The sequence below is a fragment of the Odocoileus virginianus genome, unplaced genomic scaffold, assembly GCF_023699985.2.
Source record: "Odocoileus virginianus isolate 20LAN1187 ecotype Illinois unplaced genomic scaffold, Ovbor_1.2 Unplaced_Contig_8, whole genome shotgun sequence".
Classification (NCBI taxonomy): domain Eukaryota; kingdom Metazoa; phylum Chordata; class Mammalia; order Artiodactyla; family Cervidae; genus Odocoileus; species Odocoileus virginianus.
The window spans coordinates 2,214,027-2,237,928 of NW_027224325.1; the positions used below are offsets into that span (position 1 = coordinate 2,214,027).

Consider the following 23,902-nt stretch of genomic DNA (forward strand, 5'->3'; position numbering starts at 1 on the left):
TCAGTGAAACAAAGCAAAATGGACAATGTCTGCCTGTATGGAGTTTCACTTATACTGGAAGAAGATCGACAATAACCAGTAAACATCATAAGTAAAACACATGGCATGTTAGAAAGTGATAAGTAGAGGGGGAAACAAGAGTTGTTCAAGGTAGGCCCCATTAAGGGGACATTCAAAGCCTCATGCAACAGAGAAGGTGCCCACCCTTGGAGGAGGTAGGAAATGGGGGCTGGACAGGAATTGGATGGGAGTGGCAAGGGGTGAATACAGAGACCATGTTAGCATGCTAGCCACATTCTTCCCTGCCAACCGGACCCTTCCCCTCTCTTCTCTCTCTCAGTCTGGGAAGCTCCAGTCCATCCTTCTGTTTCCCCGAAAAGCAGCCAACTCTATACTGAGCTTCCCTGAGAGGGGCAGGTGAAAGAGGAGTAGGCCCAGGCTCTTTCCTGTCCAGACCCCTTTCCTTCCACCCTTCTTTCACCTCCTCCCAGCCCAGCCCCACCCTGATGCTGGGCAGCAGTCTGCAAGCTCTGCGAGCTCTGGCAGCCTCTCCTAGACTCCCCTGTGTGCGGAGGCCTGGGTGTGACTCTGGCCTTGTGTTTATTTCTACATATGGGCCTGAGGTTGTGGGGTGGGGAACTGGAGATGACCACATCAGCCCTAACCTTGGGTGGACTCGCCCACATGGGCCCCAAACTCACTTACGAGGCCCCTTCTTTGGCTTCAGCTGTCTTCATAGTCAAGTGGGACCGTGTCTTGGCACAACATAGATGCTCAACTATTAAAGCATATTGCTGAACTGAGGGGGGCCCCAGAAACATCAGCAGCTCCAAGAGGGAGGGAAGTGGGTGAGGGGACAAGACTTTTCCCCAATGCTTACAGGCTACCTCTGCCCTAGAGTGGACAACCAGGATGGGGCTTCGCTCCTTCTTCTCCCCCCTCCCCTCTGAGCCCCTAACTCCCCAGGAGGAACCCCAGGCTGCAGGAGCCAGCTGACTGCAAGAGCTGCACTCAGCCACTTAACTAGAGAACAAATACGGAGTCAGAGAAGAGGTTTTCTGGGATCTGCCACTTTGCAGTTCAAATCTCAAAATAAACTTCCAGTCTCAAGGTCCTAGACTCTACTGGAGAGCTCAGCTCCTCACGCAAGGGCCTGTTGTGGGGCTTCCAGGCAGAGGGTCAAGGCCAGAGGCTCAGGCTAGCGCCTGACCTGCTCCTCCCTCCCACCCCCCACCGCTACTCCACCATAATGGGAGCCAGGGGAGGAGTCACCGGCTTGAGAGTCAAGTTCTGCTCTGCAGGGTCCTGCCTGGAGTCAGGTCACTCACTGAGGTCCTGCTGTGCCCAGCCTGGCCAGGGCCTCCTAAATGACACTGAAGGAGTGAAAGGGTCTTACCCCCAGGGTATTTTCATGCAAATACAATAAAGTCATCTGAGGCCTTGGATGCTGGGCTTTCACTGCAGACCTCCCCTTCCCCCAGGCCTCTAGATTCCCTGGGGCCTCCAACAGGCCTGGTTCCACCCGACTGGCAGAGCCAAACTTTCCTCCTCCATCAAGGTGCACCAGAGCCTCCTGCCCTCTCTAAAGTGAGTGCCCCATAGAAAAGGGTCTCCCTCACCCCTGGACCTTACCCCCTGCTCCACTTCCCCCAGGGGGCCACTCAGAGCTAAGGGAGTAGCCACTATTCTCAGCTGTGTGTGGCTGAATTATTTTAAATTTTGACTGGCCCTTGGATGGGAGAGGAGATGAGCTAAGGGGAGCTAGGGTGTGAGTAAACAGCTCTTTCTCCACCCAGGCCTGCCCCCCTTAAAGGCCCCCCTTCCCTGGGCCCCTTTGGCGATGACCTTCTCTCTTTCCCCGTGGGTGGGAGGTGGTGTGGATGGTAACGAGCAGAGAGAAAGGCCGAGAAGGGGCTGGGGGGAGGTTTGGATAGGAGTCAAGGAATTCCTGAGCCTGCTGCTTGCACAAGGGGCCCTGAGACGCCTTTCCTGAGATTTCTTTGCAAACCTAGGCAAATCTCATTTGAAATGGGGCCAGGTTCACCCAGGCCCCTGGTGCACCCCCCCCACACACACACACTCCCATTTCTTTCTCTCCAGCCACCCCAGGCAGGTGTCTGGGGAACAGTGGGGAGCTTGGGAAGAACCCAGGGGCTATTAAGGGGTGTGGGGTGGGGATCTATGCTTTGTACACAGCCTGACCCGGCCTCTCCTTGGTATTTATGAGCTCCCAGGCGAGGCATGGAACATGTCTCAAAGAGGCCAGGCCAAGAGGGCTTTGGAGGAAGGAGCATCCGGCCCCAAACCAGGGAAGGGGGCTTGGTGGGACAGGGCTGGAGACCCTCTTCTTCCCAGCTGGTGATCAAACAGGGGAGTAGACAGCTCCCCTAGGGGGCCTGGAGAAAGGCAAAGAGAGAGCTAAGGGAGAAGGGGGAAGAGGAGGCCTGGGGAGGCGGAGCCATGGGGCAGGCCATGGGGGGGTGGCTGGGGCCTTGTAGCACTTTGGCTGTAATCAGACTGGAGCCAGGCAGTGGGCGGGCTGCCGGCCATCCTGGGCGGGTGGCCCAGGTTCTGTGTGAGGCCACTGGGTGTGCTGCTGGGATCCTGGGTGGTCACTGACCAGCCTAACCCCAAGGGAGGGTGGTCCCACATTGCCTCCCGCGCCTCCCACCCCCATCTCCCTGGATCAGATAGGCTACACTGAGCTCTCTTTCTCACCCGACCACCTGTTCTTGGCCCCAGAACAATCTGGAAGTGAGATTTGCTTCCAGTAGAACAATTTGCAGAGCCTGCTCTCTGCCTCCCTCCCACTCTGCCTTCCTCGGTTCACTCTGCCTCTCTTTCCCAGCCTCTTTTCTGAGCCTCCATCTCTGGGTCTGTCTCTCTCTGGCTCATACTTCCGTCATTCTGTGTCTGTTCCTCTTGGTGTTTATCTTCATTTGTCTGTGTGTCTATATCTAACAGTCTTCCCTCTTCTGCCGGAAGCTGTCTCCCTATCAATCTCTGTCACTCACCTCTTGATATCTCTGTCTCTCCATCTTTCTAAGAATCTGTATAACTGTCTCTTTCTTAAGGTTCTTTCTCTTACCTCATCTCTCTATGTCTTTTCTGATTCTCTCTTTCGCTCTGTGTCTGCATTCCTCTCTGTTTTTCTCGGTGTGTATCTTTATTTCTCTTTGTGTCTGTCTCTGTCTCGCCCTCTGCTTCACACCTTCTTCTGCAGTCCCTCCAACATAGTCAGTGCCAAGAGCACTGAAAGAAATCGGAGATTTTCCCCCCAGCTCAACAATTCGCATGACTCTGTAAGCCACTTGGCCACTCCGGGCCTCAGCTTCCTCACTGGTGAAACAAGGACAGTAGATATCTAGTTCCCCTCTGTCAGTCTTTATCTTTCCGCCTTTATCTCTGGTTTCTTGTAGCATGGCCCATCCTGTCTTCTGAGAGCTCTGCCTCTCTGCTATCTGAACTTCGCCCTGAAGTTAGGACTCCAGCCGCCTCAGATCCTGTCAGCCAGCAGGCCCCCAGAGGCCCCCAGCAGATCCCTCACTTCTTCACCCTCTTGAACATCAGGGTAGACAAGGCCCTTTCTGGGGCCATGTCTGGGATACAAACCAGATTAGCTCATCTCTCTAATCCTCTTTGTGCTGGGGCCTCTGCCAGGCAGGGACACCCACAGCGAAGAGCAAGTGTGTGTGTGTGTGTGTGTGTGTGTGTGTGTGTGTGTGTGTTCGTGTTCTTGCACACGCGCAGATTCTTGGAGAAGGCAGAACCAAGGTTCTCCTACTTCTATTACTCCCTCCTGCCTGAAAAGCCCAAATTAAGCCCTCATTGTATAAGAATCTCATCTGGCTTGAACCATATCAGGGTTTTCATAATCCCAGTCGGTTCCTCTTCTTCCCTGCCCCCATCTCTTTTTTCTTTTACAGCCTCTCTAGGGCTTGAGAAATCATTCCAGCCATCCCCCTGTTCCTGAACAGCCCAGAACCCACCCCTTCTACACATATATATTCTTCTCCAGTCATTTTCTGAGAAGGGTCTTTCCATCCCTTCTGTGAAAGTCTGGGTGTCTGGGCAGGGAGCAGGGTGTATGGGGGAGGAGGGGAGGCAAGCAGGTAGTCCTTGGATTTCACACTTGAAGTCAGAGGCCTCCAGCCCCCTCTCTGAAATTTCATTTGGAGAGGTCTTTCTTGGCTGATAAGATCAAAGCATTCCCTCTGCCAAATCATTACCTTATTCTCGAGGCAATTATAGAACTTATTGTATCAATTAGTCTGGTCTCCAGCTGCAGCCGTTTATCTCTGTCTCTCGTGCGCTTGCCGAGGAAAGGGTCTGCCAGCCGCGCGCAGCCAGCCTGGCCGGCGAGGGGAGGGCGGCCAGTAGGGCCGCGGCCCCGGGAGCTGTCCGGCTGCTTTCAGCGGGGCTGGGGTAGGTGGAGAACCTAGCGGGTGCGCTTTTGAGGTTTGGAGATCCGGCCAGCTCCTCCTTGCGCGCCCAGCCGCTGCCGCAGGCGCGCTCTTTCCCGCGGGCGCCACACCTGCACGCCCGATGTGGCCCTGGAGGACGCGCCAACACAGCCCGGCGCGGGGCTGAGAGCCATCAGGCCAGACCAGGGCGCGGGCTCCGCGGAGGGAAATACTGAGCCGGAGCCAAGATGCAGGCCCCTTCCTGACTCTCGGGTGGGTGACTCATTCTGTGAGCCGTGCGCCCCGCAGCGGCGTCTTCTGGAAAGGCGTGGTGGCGCGAGTTTCGCCTCCGTGGAGACTCGTGCCTTTCAGACTGGAAGAAAACCTTAGGAGGGGCTGGGTGGCACGGAGAAGTGGGTGCCCCATGGGTGTGGGGCCCGTGGCCTGCTTTGCCTCGGCCTCGGCTGCAGCCTCTTCCTAAAGAAGAACCGTGCCCACACCCCGGTGCTGGGGTCAGGCGGGGGTCCGTTAGGAAAGTGTTTCTTTGAAACCTTTTGAGTCTCAGCATCCCTTTACACTCTTCAAAATTATCCAGGACCCCAAAGAGATTTTATTTATGTGAGTTCTATCTATTCGTATCAAAAATTAAAATGAATGCAAGAGCCAAATTGAAGGTGATACCAGTGGCCAAGTGTTTCACTTGCGTCTCAGTTGGTAAAGAATCCGCCTGCAATGAGGGTTTTTAGACCCGGTTTTGATCCCTGGATTCCCAGGACGATTCCCGTGGAGAAGGGAACGGCTACCCACTCCAGTATTCTGGCCTGGAGAATTCCATGGACTGTATATGGTCCATGGACATGACTGAGCGACTTTCACCAGTGGCCAGAGCGGGATAATTTGAGCAACAGAATAGTTTTAGATTATAACCCAAAGTATAAAATAAATATGGATGAGTCCATATTGATATAAATAAATGATTGAATAAATAAATATATTGGGAGAAGAGACAGATCTCCCACAGAGAAGAATTCCAAATAATTTACTTTGCTTCCTTAAGGGAGGTGGTGTCCCTGGTGGCTCAGATGGTAAAGAATCTGCCTGCAATTCAGGAGACCCAGGTTCCATCCCTGGGGTTGGGAAGATCCCCTGGAGAAGGAAATGGCAACCCACTCCAGTATTCTTGCCTGGAGAATTCCATGGAGAGAGGAGCCTGGCGGGCTACAGTCCATGGGGTGGCAAAGACTGGGATAGGACTGAGCGACTAACACCTTCACTTTTTTCACTTTAAGGAGGTGAAGTATAACTCCCCATTCCTATGTGTGGGCTGCAGGTTGTGACTTCCTTCCAGAGTACAGAACAAAAAAAGAGGGGGTGTGGGGTTAGGGGACAGGGAGTGGAGGAGGGAGTAGCTTTACAGTGGAGAAGCCCTACGAACCTCAGTCAGGTACCAAGGTCAGCATCAGCAGTTGTATTGTTGTTGTGTTGTTAGTTGTATCCTTGATACATGTGATGAAAATGACACCACCTCTGTGGTTTTCCTCCCCATAACCCACACTTTCTTGTTTGTTTATTTATTTGGCATGTGGGATCTTTAGTTGCAGCATGTGTGAGATCTAGTTCTCTGACCAGGGATGGAACCCGGGCCCCCTGCATTGGGAGCACAGAGTTTTAGCCACTGGACCACCAGGGAAGTCCCCACACTTTCTAAGAAAAACATCAGACCAGTTCCATCAGAGGGACAGTCTACGACGTACCTGACCAGTCAGTACTCCCCAGCTGTCAAGGTCATTCGGAAATAGGGAAAGTCTCCCGACTTCCCTGGTGGTCCAGTGGTTAAGACTTGGAGCTTCCAGTGCAGGGGGCAGGGAAGTTCCATCCGTTGAAGGGGGACTAAAATTCCACATGTCTCATGGCCGAAAAATGTAAACAAACAAACAAAAACCAAGGCACATCCGACAAACTGTCATGGCCAAGAGGTACCTAAGAAGTCATGACAACTAGGTATAATGTTGTATCCTGGTTGGGATCCTGGAAAAGATAAAGGACATTAGGGGAAAACTGAAGAAATCTGAATACGGTATAAGGTATGGATTTGAGTAAATAATGATAATGTGTTGATACTAGTTCATTAATTTTGACAAATGCATCACACATTTGTAATGTAAGATGTTAATAATAGGGGAATCTGAGTGTGAGGTATATGGGCACTCTGTACTATCTTTGTAATTTTTCTACAACTATAAAACTTCTAAAAATAAAGTTTATTTTAAATGATTACAATATTTATATATTTTAATTAATTTAAAATTAATAATAAACCCAATACTTGCTAATATTAATGTCATGTTTTTATGAAAAATAACTATTGGGTTGGCCCAAAAATTTCATTTGGGATTTTCCGTAAGATGTTACGGAAAAACCCGAATGAACTTTGGGCCAACCCAATATAATTTTCAAAACAAAAACAGTTATAAGAATGGTATTATGTAACATTTCTGCAGCTATCTTTAAGATCTGGCTTAATAGCAGCATTCTCATATTTGCTTCTACATTCAAGCAGTTGTGACATTGCGTGTCTTATAGCCTCTGGAAAACTCCACTGTACACTCAAGACAGAATGAGTGTGAGAAGGTCAAATAACATCTTAGTATTATTATGAACCTCTTTGCCACCGTAGTGAGTTCATCCATTACTGTGATTCAAGATTCCCAATTCAAAATCCCTAACTCAATCTCTATTGAGTTCTCTGGTCACATTTGTCACCATACCCTTGTCTTCCCCTCACCCTCAATCATCTACCCTTTCGACCCTTCACAGTCCATGTCAGCGTGATCACATCATTCCTCTGGTCATTGTAGCTCTGTGAAGTTAATGTGCAAAACACTGTGATCCCATCCCATGGTGCAGAATCACTGAGTAATGGGACAGTTGCCTCTCTCATTTTTCCTAGACAGCTAAGTGTCACAAACCCTGAAATACCAAATGCATAGTAAATGATTGTTGGATGACTGTAGATGATTCCAGAATCAGAGCTCTTTCTTTCTGATGAAGTCTCCCTCTTGCCCCTGCATATCAGCCCGAGTTTCCCCTGTGAATAACAGTCTGTGATTTAGTAAGTTTGATATCCACTTTGATTTCTCTCATTGCCATAGTCAGGCCAAAATACCCAATTTGGACAAGGGATACACCTTGAGGGCAGATTCCTGACTTCAGAAATTAGGTTTGGGGCATTCAGTTTCAGTAGAGAGGTTTCCATCCACAGAATGCTATGCAAACCACAAAGGCTGCCGTCCTGTCACCCAAATAATAAGCATTGTTGGTCCGCTCGACAAATAGCTTTTGGGCTTCAGTCTCCCAAATGACCCAGATACCACTGTCATTTTTTGAGTCATCCTGTATACTTTTGTGCCTCAGATTTTATTACGTGGTTTTCTTTCAATGTCTCTCCCACATGCTGTTCTGTTCCTAGAGCCTCTGCCCTCTTAGCTAGCAGTCCTTAGATCCTCTTCCCTGAGCTGTCAGAGAAAGCCACACTGGATATGCTCAGGAGTTTCTGTGTCACCATTCAGGCAGTGGGAAACTAATGAAGGTTATTAATTATGGAGCAGTGTGATAAAGGCAGACATCTGGGAAGAAGAGTCTGACTGCAGGATGAGTTCAGTTATATTCTTACTGATTTTCTGCCTGCTATATTTGGCCATTTTCTGGTAGAGAGGTGTTTGAAGTCTTCCGTAATGGTGGATCCATCTCCATCTATTTCTCTTTGCAGTTCTATCCATTTTTCCTGCATGCATATTTCCCTTTCCCCTGTTCACTTAGGCTTCGAAAAACACCAATAGTTTAGGCTCAAGTGAAACAGTTTCTCCCCAGGGCAGGCATTGTTAAAAATGCTCTGAGGGGTGTAGACCAGATGGTAAAGTAGGAAGACCCTAAGCTCACCTCTTCCTCTGGGCACACCAAAATTAAAACTATTTACAGAACAACTGTTGATGAGAATGACCTGAAGACTGGCAAAAAAGATCTTCTGCAACTAACGGTATAAAGAAGGAACCACAACCAGATGGGTAGAAGGGGCAGAGACACAGTATAGTCAACACCCACAACCCCAGGTTGGTGACCCACAAGTAGGAAGATAATCACAACTGCAGAGTTTCTCTCTAAGGAATGAGGGGTCCAAGCACAGGATCAGGCTCCTCAGCCGGGGGTCCTGCACTGGGAAGATGACCCCCCAGAACATTTGGCTTTGAATGTCAGTGGGGCTTGCTTTGGGGCGAGCCAGCGGGTAACAGAGAATTCTCTCTTAAAGAGCACACACAATGTCTCACACACTCTGAGACCAAAAGCAGAAGAGGTCATTTGAAAGAAGCCTGAGTTAGACACACTTGCTGGTCTCGGAGAGCCTCCTACTGAGCCTCCCTCCTGGAGAGGCAGGAGGGAGCTGGAGCTCCCTCTGGGGACACAGACACTGTGGCAGGCGTTTGGGGGAGCTCAGTCTATTGCAAGGACACTGGAGCTGGCAAGCACCATTTTGGAATTCTCCTTCTAGCTTATTAGTGCTGGGACCTGCCGCCACCCAGCAGCCTGTTGGCTCCAGACTTGGATGAAAAAGAAGTGAAAGTGTTAGCCACTCAGTCATGTCTGACTCTTTGTGACCCCATGGACTGTAGCCCACCAGGCTCCTCTGTCCATGGGATTCTCCAGGCAAGAATATTGGAGTGGGTTGCCATGCCCTCCTCCAGGGGATCTTCCCAACCCAGGAATCAAACCTGCGTCTCTTACATCTTCTGCCTTGGCAGGCAGGTTCTTTACCACTAGCGCCACCTGGGAAGCCCAAATTTGATCCATATTTCACACCATATATAAAAATTCCAGTTTTATTGAGATATAATTGACATACAGCACTGTATAAGTTTAAGGTGTACAGCATAATGATTTGACTTACATACATCATGAAATGATTACCACAGTAAGTTTAGTGAACATCCATCATCTCATACAGATACAAAATTAAAGAAATAGAGAAAAAAATTTTTTTCCTAGTGATGAGACCTCTTAGTACTTACTCTGTAAACAACTTGCATATATAACATACCACAGTATTAATTTATTATGTTGTATATTACACCTCTAGTATTTATTGGAAGTTTGTACTTTTTTACCACCTGATCTAATTCCTTCCACCATCCACCCCTGGTAGCCACAAGTCTGATCTCTTTTTCTATGGATTTGTTTGTTTTTGAAGTACAGTTGACCTACAATACTGTATTAGTTCCTGGTGCACAACATAGTGATTCAGTATTTCTATGCATTGGAAAATGGTCACCATGGTAAGTCTAGTTAGCATCTGTCACCATATAAAGATATGGCATAATTATTGACTATATTTCCAACTGTACGTTTCATATCCACACTTGTTTATGTTGTAACTGAACGTTGATGCCTCTTAATCTCCCTCACCTATTTCTCCCCTTCCCCTGTTCCTCTCCCCTTTGGCAACCACCCAGTTGTTCTCTGTACCGGTGACTCTGTTTCAGTTTTCTTGTGTTTATTCATTAGTTTTGATTTTAGATTCCACATATAAGTGAGATCATACAGTATTTGGCTATTGTAACTAATGCTGCAACAAATACAGAGAATCATATGTCTTCGATTTCTTTTTCAGTTTCTCCCAACAATGTTTTGTCATTTTCAGTGTGTGAGTATTGCACATTTTTTGGTCAGATTTATCCTTAAGTATTTCATATTGTTGATGCTATTATAAATGGTACTATTTATTCATTACTATCTCCATTGCTAGTATAAAGACAAAGGATCAATTTTGTAATCTTGCTGAATTCACTTATTAGTTCTGGTAGCTTTTTAGGCAGTGGGATTGCACGTCATGTGTGATCTTAGTTTCCTGACCAGGGATCAAACTCACACCCCCTGCAGTGGAAGCAGAGTCTTAACCACTGGACCACCAGGAAAGTCCCTCTGGTAACTTTTTAAAGAAAAATAGAATTCATTAGATTTTCTACTTAGACAATTACGTTTTCTACAAGTAAATACAGTTTTACTCCTTCCTTTCTAAGTTGGATGCATTTATGTCTTTTTCTTGCTTTACTGCACTGGCTAATACCTCCAATATAATATTTGAATAGAAAAGTGGTAAAAGGAGGCACTCTTGCCCTATTCCTAATCTTGAAAAAGTTAAAGTGAAAATGTTAGTCACTCAGTTGTGTCTGACTCTTTGCGACCCCGTGGACTGTAGCCCACCAGGCTCCTCTGTCCATGGAATTCTCCAACTAAGAATACTGGAGTGAGTAGCCTATTCCTTCTCCAGGGGATCTTCCTGACCCAGGGATTGAACCCAGGTCTCCCGCATCGCAGGCAGATTCTTTACCACCTGAGCCTAAAGGTCTAGACATATTCCTAATCTTGGGGAAAAGTATTTAGTCTTTTATGATTAAATTTTATGTAAGTTGTAGGCTTTTTCTTTGATGTCCACTATTAGATTAAGGAAGTTCCCTTCTATTTCTAGTTTGCTGAGTTTTTATCTCAAATGGGTGTTGGGTTTTGTTAGATGCTTTTTTCTGAATCTATTTTTCACTAAAAATCTGCATTTATTTTCCTCAAAACCAAATGCTTTGACATGATTACATTTAAACAGTAACCAATTGCATCAGACATTGGATTTATTTATTTATAATTATCAATACAACAGATACATTTCAAAAATTTGTTTTTTTTATTGAGAGTAAACTGTATTAAACTTACGTTTCCAGAAGATACATTCAATAAATATATTCAGCAACAAACTTGGGCTCATAAGCCTTTGAAAATTTTAAGTAATCTTCAATGATATTGATCAGGAAATTCTTTCATTAGTGGAATCAGTTATCACCAGAATTGTACCACATGGGAATATTGACATTGATCATATAGTTTTTATTTTTTGAACTGTTAATATGGTGAATTACATTGCTTGGTTTTGAAATGTTAAACCAATCTTACATTTCTGAGATAAACCTCATTATGGTTGTTTGGTTATTATGTATTATATTTGTATACACTATTAGATTTGATTTGATAAAATTTTATTAAGTTTTTTTTGAATGTTTGTTCATGAGGGAAGTTGGTTTGTAGCTTTCTTTGTCATGTTATTGCTTGGTCTCGTAGAATGAGTTGGAAAGTGGTTTATCTCATCAATATTTTGGAGAAATTTCTGTACAATTAGTATTTTGTCTCTTTAAATGTTTGTAGGATTCATAAAATGAAACTATCTGGGCCTTGAGTTTCTTTTGAAGAAAAGCTTTAAATTAAGAAATCAGTTTCATTCATAGGTGTGGGTAATTTGTGTCTAATTTGTGTCTTTCAAGAGATTTGGTCATTTCATATAAGTTATTAAATTTATTGATATAAAATTTGTAATATACCTTATTCTCCTTTTAAAATCTGTGCAGTCTGTAATGATGGCACCTCTCTTTCCTGACGTTGGCCATTTGTGTCTTTTCTATTTTATTCCCAATTACTCTGGTTAGAGTTTTGTCAATTTATGGCTCTTAAAGAACCAGCTTTTGGTTTCATTGATTTTTCTCTATTGTTTTTGTTTTCCATTTCATTGATTTCTGCAATTCCTTTTCCTCTGCTTATGTATTTCTACTTAACTGACTTGAATCCTTTTTTTAAATGTAGACATTTAATATTATAAATTTCTCTCTACATATTGCCTTATCTGTATCCCACAAGAATTGATATGTTGTGTTTTCATTTTCATTTATGTACAAATATTTTCTAATTCTCTCCGATTTCCTTATTGACTCATGGGTTATTTAGAATTGTGTTATCTTCCAAATATTTGGGGATTCTCCAGAGATCTTTCTGTTGTTATTATTATTATTATTATTGCCATGCTGCCTGGCACGTGATCAGTTCCCCAACCAGGGACTGAACCCAGACACAGCAGTGAAATCCCAGAATCCTAACCACTAGGTCACCAAGGAACTCCCTCTGTTATTAACTTCTAATTTAATTCCATCATAGTCAGAAAATATGCTCTGTATGATTTAAATTCTTTTAAACGCATTGAGACATTTTAATGGTCTATCATAATACATGTTCTGTGTGCACTAAAAATAAAACATGGATTCTGCTCCATTTGGTTGGAGACTCCTGTAACAATTTACCTTATTTTTTGTCTGTATACTTAAAGCGGATTTCTTGTAGGCAGCATATATTTGGGTCTTGCTCTTTTATAGGCAATCTCTTCCTTTAATTAGATTGTTTAGATAATTTCCATTTCATGTGGTTGTTGAGATGGTTGGTTTTCAATCAACAATCTTACTATTTGTCTATCATCTCTTCTTTTCTCTCCTCTCCCCTTTTTCTTTTTGGGTTATTTTTTATAATTACCTTTTTTTTCACTGATGACAAGTTATTATAATCTGTTGGCAGCACAGAGAAAGATATTAATGAGACCAGAACTATGTCTACATAGAAGCGGGCAGTGATGTGTAGCCATTTCGTGGGGAACTGTGTGTTCTTCCTCCTCCTCCTCATTGTGTTTTAGTCTCTTTATTCCTTGCTTGTGCTGCTCAGTCTCTGCAGGTGCTCAGTCTCCCTTATGTGATGAGTGATCTCATCTTCACGGTGTTCTTCACGGCCGTCAGTTGTTCTTTAGTCTTGGTTCGGATTTATCCTTCCTCTTCAGCCTGTTCTCCCTTTCCAAAGGCCCAAAGTTCTGGATGACATCCTCGCTGGGGTGGAAATTTTCTGATCCCCTGGGACTGAGACCATTGGTAATGGAAGTCTAGGGCTTGCATGGTTCTGAGTCCCACATGCCGAGCAGCATCTGTGCCCGTACCTCCATGACTGATCTTGTCAGCGCAGTGCCTCTCCAGTTGCTATGATGCCACTTTTATCTTGTTCATCTTGTTTTGCTTCTTAGAGATTGCTTTAACTTATCACGTACTTCCTCCATGTCACACATCGCATAAGAATCCTACTTTCTCCTCTCAGTCTTTGTGCTATTGCTGTTACACATTTTACTTCTGCATGTTTTATACACCCTACAATGCATTGCTATAAATTTTAAAGAGATTTAAAGAATAATAAGAAGAATATTTCAAATTTACCCACATAGTTACCATTTCTAGTGCTCTTCATTTCCCTTTTGCCTTGTATAGCTAAAGGAATTTGTATTTCTGTATTGCAGATTTGCTGGTGATGAGTTTTTTCAGATTGTGCATATTTGAGAAAAGTTTCTTATTTTGCCTTTGTTTTCAAAGGTATTTTTTTTTTTAACCAGGTATAGAATTCTAGGTTGACAGTTTTTCCTCAGTACTCTAAAGCTATCACTCCACTGTCTTCAGGATTGTATTGTTATCGAAGAGAATTCTGCTGTAATTCTTATCCTTGTTCATCTGCATAGAATATGGTCTTTTCCTTCTCCTTGTTTTGAAGATTTTTTCTTTGTTTTAAACAATTTGATATGATGTTCTTGTGTGTAGTTTCCTTCATGTATCCTGTGCTTGGGGTTCTCATTTTTATCATAGTTGAAAAAACTTGGCTATTATTTGTTAATATATTTTCCTTCAGGGGCTTCAATTACATTTATATTAGGTAACTTTAATTTGTACCAAAACACACTAATGTTCTGTTCATTGTTAAAAATCTTTTTTTATGTTTTATGTTTCATTATTAATTTTTTATTGCTATTTTTTCCAAGTATTTCTTCCATAGTGTGTAATCTGCTATTACTACCATGCAGTGTTGTTTTTTTTTTCATCTTAGTGTGGTTTTCATTTCTAGAAGTTTGAGGTAGGCCTTTTCTTTATCTTTCATGTCTCAAATTAACAAACTCAATCTTTCCTCTATCTTCTTAAACATAAGGAATACAGTAATAATAGCTGTTTTATATGATAAGTGTGCTCACTCAATTGTGTCTGACTCTTTGCAACCCCATGGACTTTGGTTTGCAGCAGGCTGCAAAGCCAGCCTGCTGGGTTTCTCTGTCCATGAGATTATTCAAGCAAGAATATTGGATTGGGTTGCCATTTCCTTCTCCAGGGGGTCTTCCCGACCCAGAGATTGAACCCATGTCTCCTGCATCTCCTGCATTGGCGGGCAGATTCTTTACCACTGAGCCACCAGGGAAGCCCAGAATTTTTTGGCTGCCTCTTGCAGCATGCGGGATCTTAGTTCCCTGACCAGGGATTGAAACTGTGCCCTTTGCTGTGGAAGCTCAGAGTCCAAATCACAGGACTACCAGGGCTACCATCATGTCATTTTTGATTAATTTCCAGTTGATTGTTTTTTCTTGTAGTTATGGTCCGAATTTTTCTGTTTCTTTGTGTGCCTGGTAATTTTTGATTAGATGCTTTTTTATTGTGATTTTAGCTTTTTGGGTGCAGGTATTTTTGCTTTCCTATACAAATTCTTGAGCTTTGTTCTGGAACATAGTTGTTTAGAAATAGTTTACCCTTTTGAGTCTTTCTTGTAAACTTTTAAGGCAGGAGCAGAACAGCATTTAGTCTAGGGCTAATTTTGGCCCACTATAGAGATGAAAACCTTCTAATTGAATACTCTATCTCATGTTCCATGAATTATGAGATTTGTCATTCTGGTTAGTGAGAACAAAAACTACTCACAGTCTCTTGAGAGCTCTGAGTATTGTTCCCTCTGATCCTTTGGGTGGTTCTCTTATTGGCTTTTGGTCCTTTCCTCACATCCATATATTGAGTAGTACTCAGTTGAAGATCCAGAGAAAGCCTTTGAAGATCTCTGGACATCCCTCTCTCCCAGCGATCAGCTTCATCTCATCTACTTAGGGAGATTGCCAGGCATACCTTGATCCCCTTTTCACTGCTCAGTCAATCAGAGGACTCACTTCATTTGTTTTCCATCTCTATTCTTTGTCACCTGATAGCCAATCTCTTGAAAATTGTTTTTTGATATATTTTGCCCAGTGTTTAGTTGTTTTAGATGGAAAATAATTAATAGTTGCTATTATTCCATCTTGGTCAGAAGCAGAATTCTCTAAAAATTTAAAAAACATATTTTGTTTCCATACTCTAATTATGTCTTCATATTTATGATGTATTTTTATTTGTATATACTGCATTATTGAATATTTTCCTGACAAAAGGGAAATTTTGTTTTGACTAGCATTGATGAGATACTAACTTCCCATCATAATTTTACATATCCAATAACTGGAGGAATTTTCTAGAGACCAACTCTGACTTCATACATTTAAAACATAGTCCTCCATTTCAGATTTTACTTTTAGAGTCAGGTGCTTTAAGATATGGGCTTTCCTGGTGGCACAGACGGTAAAGAATCTGCCGACAATGTGGCAGACCCACAGCAATATAACCTTTGATGCTCCTCCTTCATGTCATTATGCATGCAAGGTGAGGAAGCACAGTGATAGGACCACTCCTGGAAGCCATTCCTACACTGGGAAAACTAGCAAAAACTTAACCATACATGAAAGTGACTGCAAACCACATAAATATATTTTACTCAAACATAACCCGTTATTCAACTTACTTTTAGCTGAATTCCCAAAATGCTTTGATTACCACTCCAAGATTACCCAATATACAGGAAAGTGTGATATAGATGCCAGTGTAAAAAGAGACAGCAGTCTTAACTGACTACAATTAAAATATCTTACTTTAGCAAATTTTATAAAAACATTTGACCATATGAACACATCGCTTGGGCTCTTTAGGTCTGGAGGGGGCTGTACCCTGATAGTCCTTGAAGCTTCACTTCATGGTAAATCTGCCTCTGCTCAAGATGCTGCTTCAGTTCAGCCTCCCTGTGGCCGACCAAAGTGAAGTGAAGTCACTCAGTTGTGTCTGACTCTTTGCGACCCCATGGACTGTAGCCTACCAGGCTCCTCCATCCATGGGATTTTCCAGGCAAGAGTACTGGAGTGGGTTGCCATTTCCTTCTCCAGAGGATCTTCCGACCCAGGGATCAAACCCGGGTCTCCCGCACTGTAGGCAGATGCTTTACTGTCTGAGTCACCAGGGAAATCCCAAACAGAGTCGAAATTCTTTCCCTTGGCAGATCTTGCCTTTCCTGAACTCATTTACTTTTCCAGATCCGCACTCCTACCCCAGAGTTTCCACCATGCAGGCTGGCAACTTGGTGCATTGTGTATGTTGTTCTCATTACCTGGAATACTCTTCACTGACTTCTGCTGGGAGCAGCTACCCCTCCTTCAAGACCAGGACAAATGTCATTTCCTCTATGAGTCCATTCCTGACTTCCCTGGGGATTAATTGTGTCAACACAGCCTATCGTATTTTTATTTTATTTATTTTTCAAGCTTTATTCTTTAAACAAAGAATGGAGAGTTGTGAGCTAGTGCTCCTGGGTACAAGATCTTCCTGAGAGGCCTTCAGCAGGGCTGTTTTGTAAGGATCTTGTCAGGAGAGAGGGGAGAGTTCTCGCAAGTCTGGTGCAGCTGTGCTCTCCCAGAACCCACCGGGGATCTCGCAGTGCCGGGGTGCACGTCTCTGCATGTGGCCTGCTGCCGCCATCTTGCATCATGGCGTGTGTGTGGCGGGAGGCGTCCCTGCACCTGGGCCACGGAGCTGAAGTGTTGAGCGCAGCATTTCACAGGAGTGCAGGTCTGAAGTGCCAGCCAGTGGCAGGGTCAGCACTCTAGGAGCAAGTGAAACCAGTGTCAGGACTTCCTGAAGTTCAGATTCTTTATTTCTCATACAGAAGAAATTCGGCAAGAGGCAAAGTGAGAGGTAAGACATAGATTTACTGAGAGACACACTCCGTAGAAGAGCGTGTGCCATCTCAGAAGGTGAGAGGCCTTGGGAGATACACATTCCATGGAATGTGGTCCCTCTGGAAAGACTCGAGAGCGGCTTCCTATTTTTATCATAGTCCGCATGATACCATGTTTTGTACTGTCTCTCCCACCATCATTTTTTTAAAAAAATCACTTTTTGAAATATATGTTTGTTTATTTGGCTACACCGGGTCTTAGTTGCAGCACATGGGGTCTTCGATCTTGGCTATGGCATGCGGGATCTGTAGTTACAGCACACACACTCTCAGTTGTGGCATGTGGGATCGACTTCTCCCATCAGGGATTGAACCCAGGGCCCCTGCACTGGAGAGCAGAGTCTTAGCCACTGGACCACCGGAGAAGTCCCCCACCATCATTTTAAACCTCTAAGGCCTGTAAACGCCATTACTTCTCTATCCCAGTGCCTAAGTCAGTGAGTTCTACCTAGTAGGAGCTAGTGTGCAGATGTTTGAACAAATGAAATCTCTTTGTTTTCCTCCCGCAGAGTGCTGGCTTTTGCTCACTTGTTTGGCTTAATAAGGTTTATCCCCCCCCCCCCCCCCCCCACCCCCAGCATAAACTGTATAGAGGAACAAGACATTTCTGAAGCATAATTAAATGGATGAATGAACATACAAATATGTATTGATAGAGTCATCCTGACCCCTGTGTAACAAATAGTTATGGATCACCTACTATTAGGAGGTATTATTAGTATTATTAGGAGGTAATTAGGAGTAGGAAATCACCTACTATTAGGAGCCACCTTGGTCACTCAGATTGTAAAGAGTCTGCCCACAATGTAGGAGACCCAGATTCCATCCCTGGGTGGGAAGATCCCCTGGAGAAGGGACTGGCAACCCACTCCAGTATTTCTGCCTGGAGAATCCTGTGGACAGAGGAGCCTGGTGGGCTACAGTCCATGGGGTCACACGGAGTAACACATGACTGAGCAACTAACACGTGTATATGTACTATTAGGAGCTACATAATACTGGGAACTTTTCTGAGTGCTTTGTGTGTTGGTGGGTCGCTAAGTTGTGTCCACCTCTTTTGCAACCCCATGGACTGTAACCTGCCAAGCTCCTCTGTCCATGGGATTTTCTAGGCAAGAATACTGGAGTGGGTTGCCATTGCCTTCTCTAGGGGATCTTCCTTACCTAGGGATCAAACGCGCGTCGCCTGCATGGGCATGCAGGTTCTTTACTACTGAGCCCTTTCGAGTGCTTTCTTATTCCTTAACTGGTTTGGAGTCTTAAGAGTTTCTCAGTTAAGGCACACAGCAACCCTAGGAGGCAATTTCTGTTGTTGGCTACCCTTCTAGGAATTTGGGCTTCCACGCCTAAGGCGGGGACTGGTGATTGAGCTGCAGGAGGCGGCAGGGCGCGCACGGGGGCCCGGGACACAACCCTGCCCACGCCAGCCAGTCTGAAGTGTCGCTTCCAGACCGCTGACCCGTCCTTTCCTAGGGAAGTGGGTGTGCGGCCAGACTTGGGTGCAGAGAGAATCTTAGCGACTGAAACACCAGGGGGCGCCAGCGATTCAGCTTCCCGATGTAGAGCCAGGCTGCCCGTGGCAACCTCTCAGCTTCCCTTCTAGGCCCTTTCGCCGGTTGCTCAGTCGTGTCCGACTCTGTGACCCCATGAACTGTAGCCTACCAGGCTCCTCCGTCCATGGGATTTTCCAGGCAAGAGCACTGGAGTGGGTTGCCATTTCCTTCTCCAGAGGATCTCCCACCCAGGGATCGAACCTGGGCCTCCCGCATTGTAGGCAGACGCTTTACTGTCTGAGCCACCAGGGAAATCCATACCCCAACGGTTGCAGATAATCTGCCTGCACTCACCATGTCCTACGTACTTTCGCGCTTTATCTCATTTAATTGTCAGAAAACCTCAAAGGAAGTTTCTCATAGCTTCATTACAGTGATGCTGAAATAAAGGCTAGCAATGTTAATTCTTGCTCAAGGTTACACAGAGGATGGCAAATCCTTGTTCTGAACTTTTCCTGCTGCTCCTATCTTCCCATCCCTAGGTCCTACATACCTATACCTCTACCGCTATCAGTACAACCCTGTATCCCTCTGCCTTCTGTTTATTTAAATCCTGAACTTCCTTAGGCACTTGAGGCCCAGCCACCCATTTGGGGAACTTGCTGCCTGACAGTGCCCTGGGATGTCACATGGGCAAGGCTTGTTCCCTCATCAGAGTGTAAATTCCAGCCTTTAGCATGAGGCTTCACACAGAGTCAGTGCTTAATAAACATAGGCTGTGTCAGTGACAGGCAGGCACAGCAAATGTCCAGGGGATTTGTGTGTGTGTGTGTGTGTGTGTGTGTGTGTGTGTGTGCGCCTGCGCGTGCGTGTGTATCTCCTCAGTATAGCTCAGGGTCTGCATAGAGCCAGCAACAACAAACACCCGTTAAAAATACGTGAATGAGGATTTAATAGTTTAACATTTCTACTTTGTTCTGCCTCATGTTGGTACCCAGCTGGGACTGACAACTCCCAGAAGGTGAGGATGAGGAATGTGGGTGTGTGTGTTGGGGGGGGAGGGGGCGGTATTGGGAGAAACGGAAGAGACACAGGGCAGGGAGCAGAGCTTTCCCATGCTGAGAATAAGGCTCACACAGAGAATGAGAGGGGGAGAGAGAGAGATGCCAAGATCTAAGTCAGAGCAGAAGGAAAATGAGCCCTGAATAGGAGCCTTGTGTGTGGCCCTGTGGTGCTGACTCACCAAGACTTGGGAGAGGAGAAAACACTAGGGTTGAAGAAGCGGCTTGTGTGCTGTGGCCACAGTCTGCCACCCCAAGGACACGCTGTCTGCCCTGAGGCCCAAATGGTCTTGAGAGGTTTTGATTTGGGTCAGGTGGGCTGGGGGTTGGGGGTGGCCACTGCAAGAAGGGAGATGGGGAAGTCTTTGGAGAATACAGAAGACCCTTCCTGGGAGAGCTGTGGGTCTGAGTTCAGATGGGCAGGCGGAGCAGGGGAAGGAGGTGTCTCTCCCCAAATATTCAGCTGCAGTCTCCTCCACAGGCAGGTGTGGCGGGTCAGACTCACAAGCTGGGAGAGGCAGGTGCTCATGGCTTCAGTGGCTTCTTGTCCATACCGGAAGAAGTCATGCCTTGTGAGTAACTGCTTCCCAGAGTGGATGCTACAGATGAAGGCATGGCCTGGGAGTAGAAGCTCTGAGATCCTTCCCACTCCTAGCCTCACCTCGGCTGTCAAACCGCTTCACAGACTTGAGGACAGGATTTTTGTGGCAACCAGGATGGCAGGTGGCCCTAGGCCAGCAGGCAGATGGCAAGCCCGGGTGGACGGGATCACAGGTCAGATGTTGTAGAGAAACAGGCAAGAGGAGGAAAGAGTGTCTGATGGAGTAGCCGAGCCTGGGCTAGGAACTCTGGTCCCAGGTCGGCTCAAGAAGGCGCAGGTGGCTGAAGCAGAAAGAGGGAGCCAGACTGACTCTTTAGAGCTAGGCTTATTCTCCCCATCTGCAGTGTAAGGGAGCTAGAGTCACGGGGCTCTAAGCTTCCTTTCACTCTAACATCTGATGACTCCCTGTGTTACCCCTCTCTCTTCTCCCTACCAAAGCCCCCTCTCTTTCAGTGTCCTGTTCCTAGCTCAAAGTCTCAAAAGAAAGCTAACAAACCAGTGGATTCATACTGAAATGTATTATTTTCCACAAACTAATATTCTGAACTTCCCAAATGTATTACATATTTTTTAAAAAAATTATTTACTTATTATTTACCTTATTACTGCATTGGGTCTTAGTTGCAGGATCTTCAGTCTTCCTTGTGGCATGCAGGATCTAGTTCCCTAAGGATTGAAACCGGGCGCCTGCACTGGGAGTGCAGTCTTAAGTCACTAGAAATCCCAAATGCACTAGATACTTTCTACTATAGTATGGCCACTGGAAGGAGAGTGGACTTGAAGGACTAATGAATGAAGGTTTGAATCCCAGCTGTGCCCCTGACTCTCAGCCCGGCTGACTTGTAGGACCTTGAGCAATGCCCTGGGCCTCAGTAGGCCTTCATTACTTTATGTGTCAAGCAGGAATAACCTGCCTCTTTCAGTAGTTGTGTTGATGAAGTAACACATGTAATATACATGATTGACAGCTTGGTACCAAATAAAATACTCAGAAAATGTGTCCACCCACATTTAGGGGACTTAATCACGCCCAGAAAGAACAGAGTCTGAGAGATTAAGGTGCAGGAGGCTTACCAGGAGCTTCCCTGGTGGCTCAGAAGGTCAAGAATCTGCCTGCAATGCGGGAGACCTGGGTTTGATCCCTGGGTTGGGAAGATCCCCTGGAGAAGGGCGTGGCAACCCACTCCAGTGTTCTTGCCCAGAGAATTGAGAATCCCCATGGACAGAGGAGCCTGGCAATGTACAGTCCTTGGGGGTCGCAGAGTCTGACGCGACTGAGCGACTGAACACGCACAGGCTCATCAGGGAGAACCCTTGGGGATCCACATGAAGGAAGAGGGGAGGGAGGAAAAAGAAGAGGTGGGGACAGCTGAGCTGCAGCAGTCTCAACGGAGGTTCAGTCAACCCTACAGGGAGTTTAGAAGCTCAGATGACCCTTCAGAGCTCTCTTGATTTGGGACTAGGGGGCCAGGTCTTTATGCTCCATATCAGCAGTCTTTGGATGTGGACTGCCCATGAAAGGAGATGTGACCTTGGTGTCAAATTGCTTTCCAAAGGGCTTACAGCCAAGAGCTGTTTCCTGTCAGCATTTCCTGCAGCTAGGAAAATAAATCCTTCATTCCTGAAGGGGGACCTGCGTGTTTGCCATGCTGAGTTAATTAGTAGGACTCTTGTCAGATTAAGTAGGTGACTCCCCAGGGATAAGGCCAGTCTGCTGCTACACTTCCCAGTAATTTTTCCAAGCCAGCCATTTCACAGTGGTGTGGGCAGAGCATGCGACCTTCCCAGTGCCCCTCCAGCCCAACAGCAGCACAGACATTCACACCACTGGGAGAAAAGGAGAAACTGCTTTCACATCCCTCCAAGGGAATCAGTCGCTTGCAGGTATCCCAGGACCCACTGGATTCTTTTCAAACCTTGTCATTCCCCTTTTGCTTATGGAGACTTAGGGGGTAGGAGGGGACATTTATGGGTAATGTGGTATTTTGGCAGAAGGTCCTTTCTCAGCTTGGCTTTTACACGTTCCTAGGTCTCCTCTACAGGTTACTTGAGAATGTTTTTGCAGACTGCTGTGGCCTGGGAGCTCTGTCAGTCTCCTTGAGACAGGACTCAGCTTTCATCCGAAGACCAAGCCAAGCCAACCGAAACATATTGGAAACACAGGGAGATAGTGTGGAAGTCCAGGTAAATAATGCTTTGGAGAGAGGAGAAAAGACATTTTGCTTCTTCTCTAGTTACCTTTTTCCACCCACAAGGAGCTGTTTTTGCTAGGACCACCTTTAGTGACCCTATATGGCATTTTCACCCCACCTGCATTATTCAGTTGTCTATAGTAACTTTTTACATTAATGTTGTGTCCCCCCCAACTGGATTGTGAGTACCTTGAGGTTTTTCTCTAATAGCTATGTTGGTTTCAGTCTCTATCCTAATTATCTAAGAGATCACAGTTGCTTGAGGGGAATTAATGTTTTTTGTTCCACTTACCTGAGCTGATAAATGCCTCTAGGTTAGGGTGGTGAAGCAGCAGCATGGTGTCCGGCAAGGTGTAAACCTGCCTCATGCCAAGCAGCAGCCCAGACACTTATCTTGAGCTCCACCTTGGTTCACTGATTGGAATCTCTATGGGGAGGGGCGTGGAACTGGCATAATGAGTGACTCAGGAGATTCTCATTTGGGAAACAGGTAGTGTGAAGGAGCAAAGCACTGGGTTTTCAATCCAGGCCCTGTCACCTACTAAGATCCCCAGTACGAATCTCTGGTCTTCAACTACTACCTCATGTGTACACCGGGGATAACACTTTAAAGCACCCTTGTGCAAATTACTAAGGGAAGATGTGAGTGAAATCATTAACATGGTCCTTGGAATCCAAATAGGCACTCCTGACTTCGAATACCACTGACATTCTTGCAAAACAGATTCCAGAGCTTTAAGTCATCTCCTTATGTTAGAGGCAAGTAAGTTCTTGTGAAAGAACAAGTGAGGGTTATGAGGAACTATTTCTCAAAATGTGATCTTCAAATCACCTACATCAGCTGGCCTTCAGGCCCAATCCCCAGGAATCTTTTTTTTTTAAGCAGGATTCCTGTAAGTATAACAAAGTTTAAGAACCATTACCCCAGTGTCCTTTCTCCTCTTTTGCTTTTATCAGTAAACTGGCCATTGATATGTGAGCAAATGGGTGGACAGGCTCTCAGGTTTTCTCAACTAGTTTTATAGCAACTAAATTAAAATTATTCTTGGGGAACAAATGATGCTCATTTCCTACCTCTGATGCATTATGAAAACATGAACTATTTTGAAGTAGGATTTTTCAAAAGACATTTGAAATTCTGTTTCAAGAGCCAAGCATCAGAAGTACTCTTTATAAATTACATATGCCTGCTAAGTTGCTTCAGTCATGTCTGACTCTTTGCGACCCTATGGACTGTAGCCTGCCAGGCTCCCTGTCCATTGGATTCTCCAGGCAAGAATACAGGAGGGAGCCGTCATGTCCTCTTCCAGGGGATCTTCCCGACCCAGGGATCGAACCAGCGTCTCTTACATATATA

At 45.5% G+C, this 23,902-nt stretch overlaps 1 protein-coding gene and 1 long non-coding RNA gene across 2 annotated transcripts in view; one reads left to right on the forward strand and one right to left on the reverse strand.

Annotated features, from left to right (window-relative positions):
* Positions 1 to 23,902, forward strand: part of ST7L (suppression of tumorigenicity 7 like) — a 141,236-nt gene that overhangs the window by 105,053 nt on the left and 12,281 nt on the right. The gene's annotated exons all lie outside the window — the stretch shown is intronic.
* LOC139033910 (uncharacterized) lies at positions 16,697 to 23,088 on the reverse strand. The gene is made up of 2 exons (XR_011486394.1): positions 22,838 to 23,088; positions 16,697 to 17,063 (listed from the first exon to the last, which is right to left on the reverse strand). It is a non-coding gene; the product is annotated as an uncharacterized lncRNA (long non-coding RNA).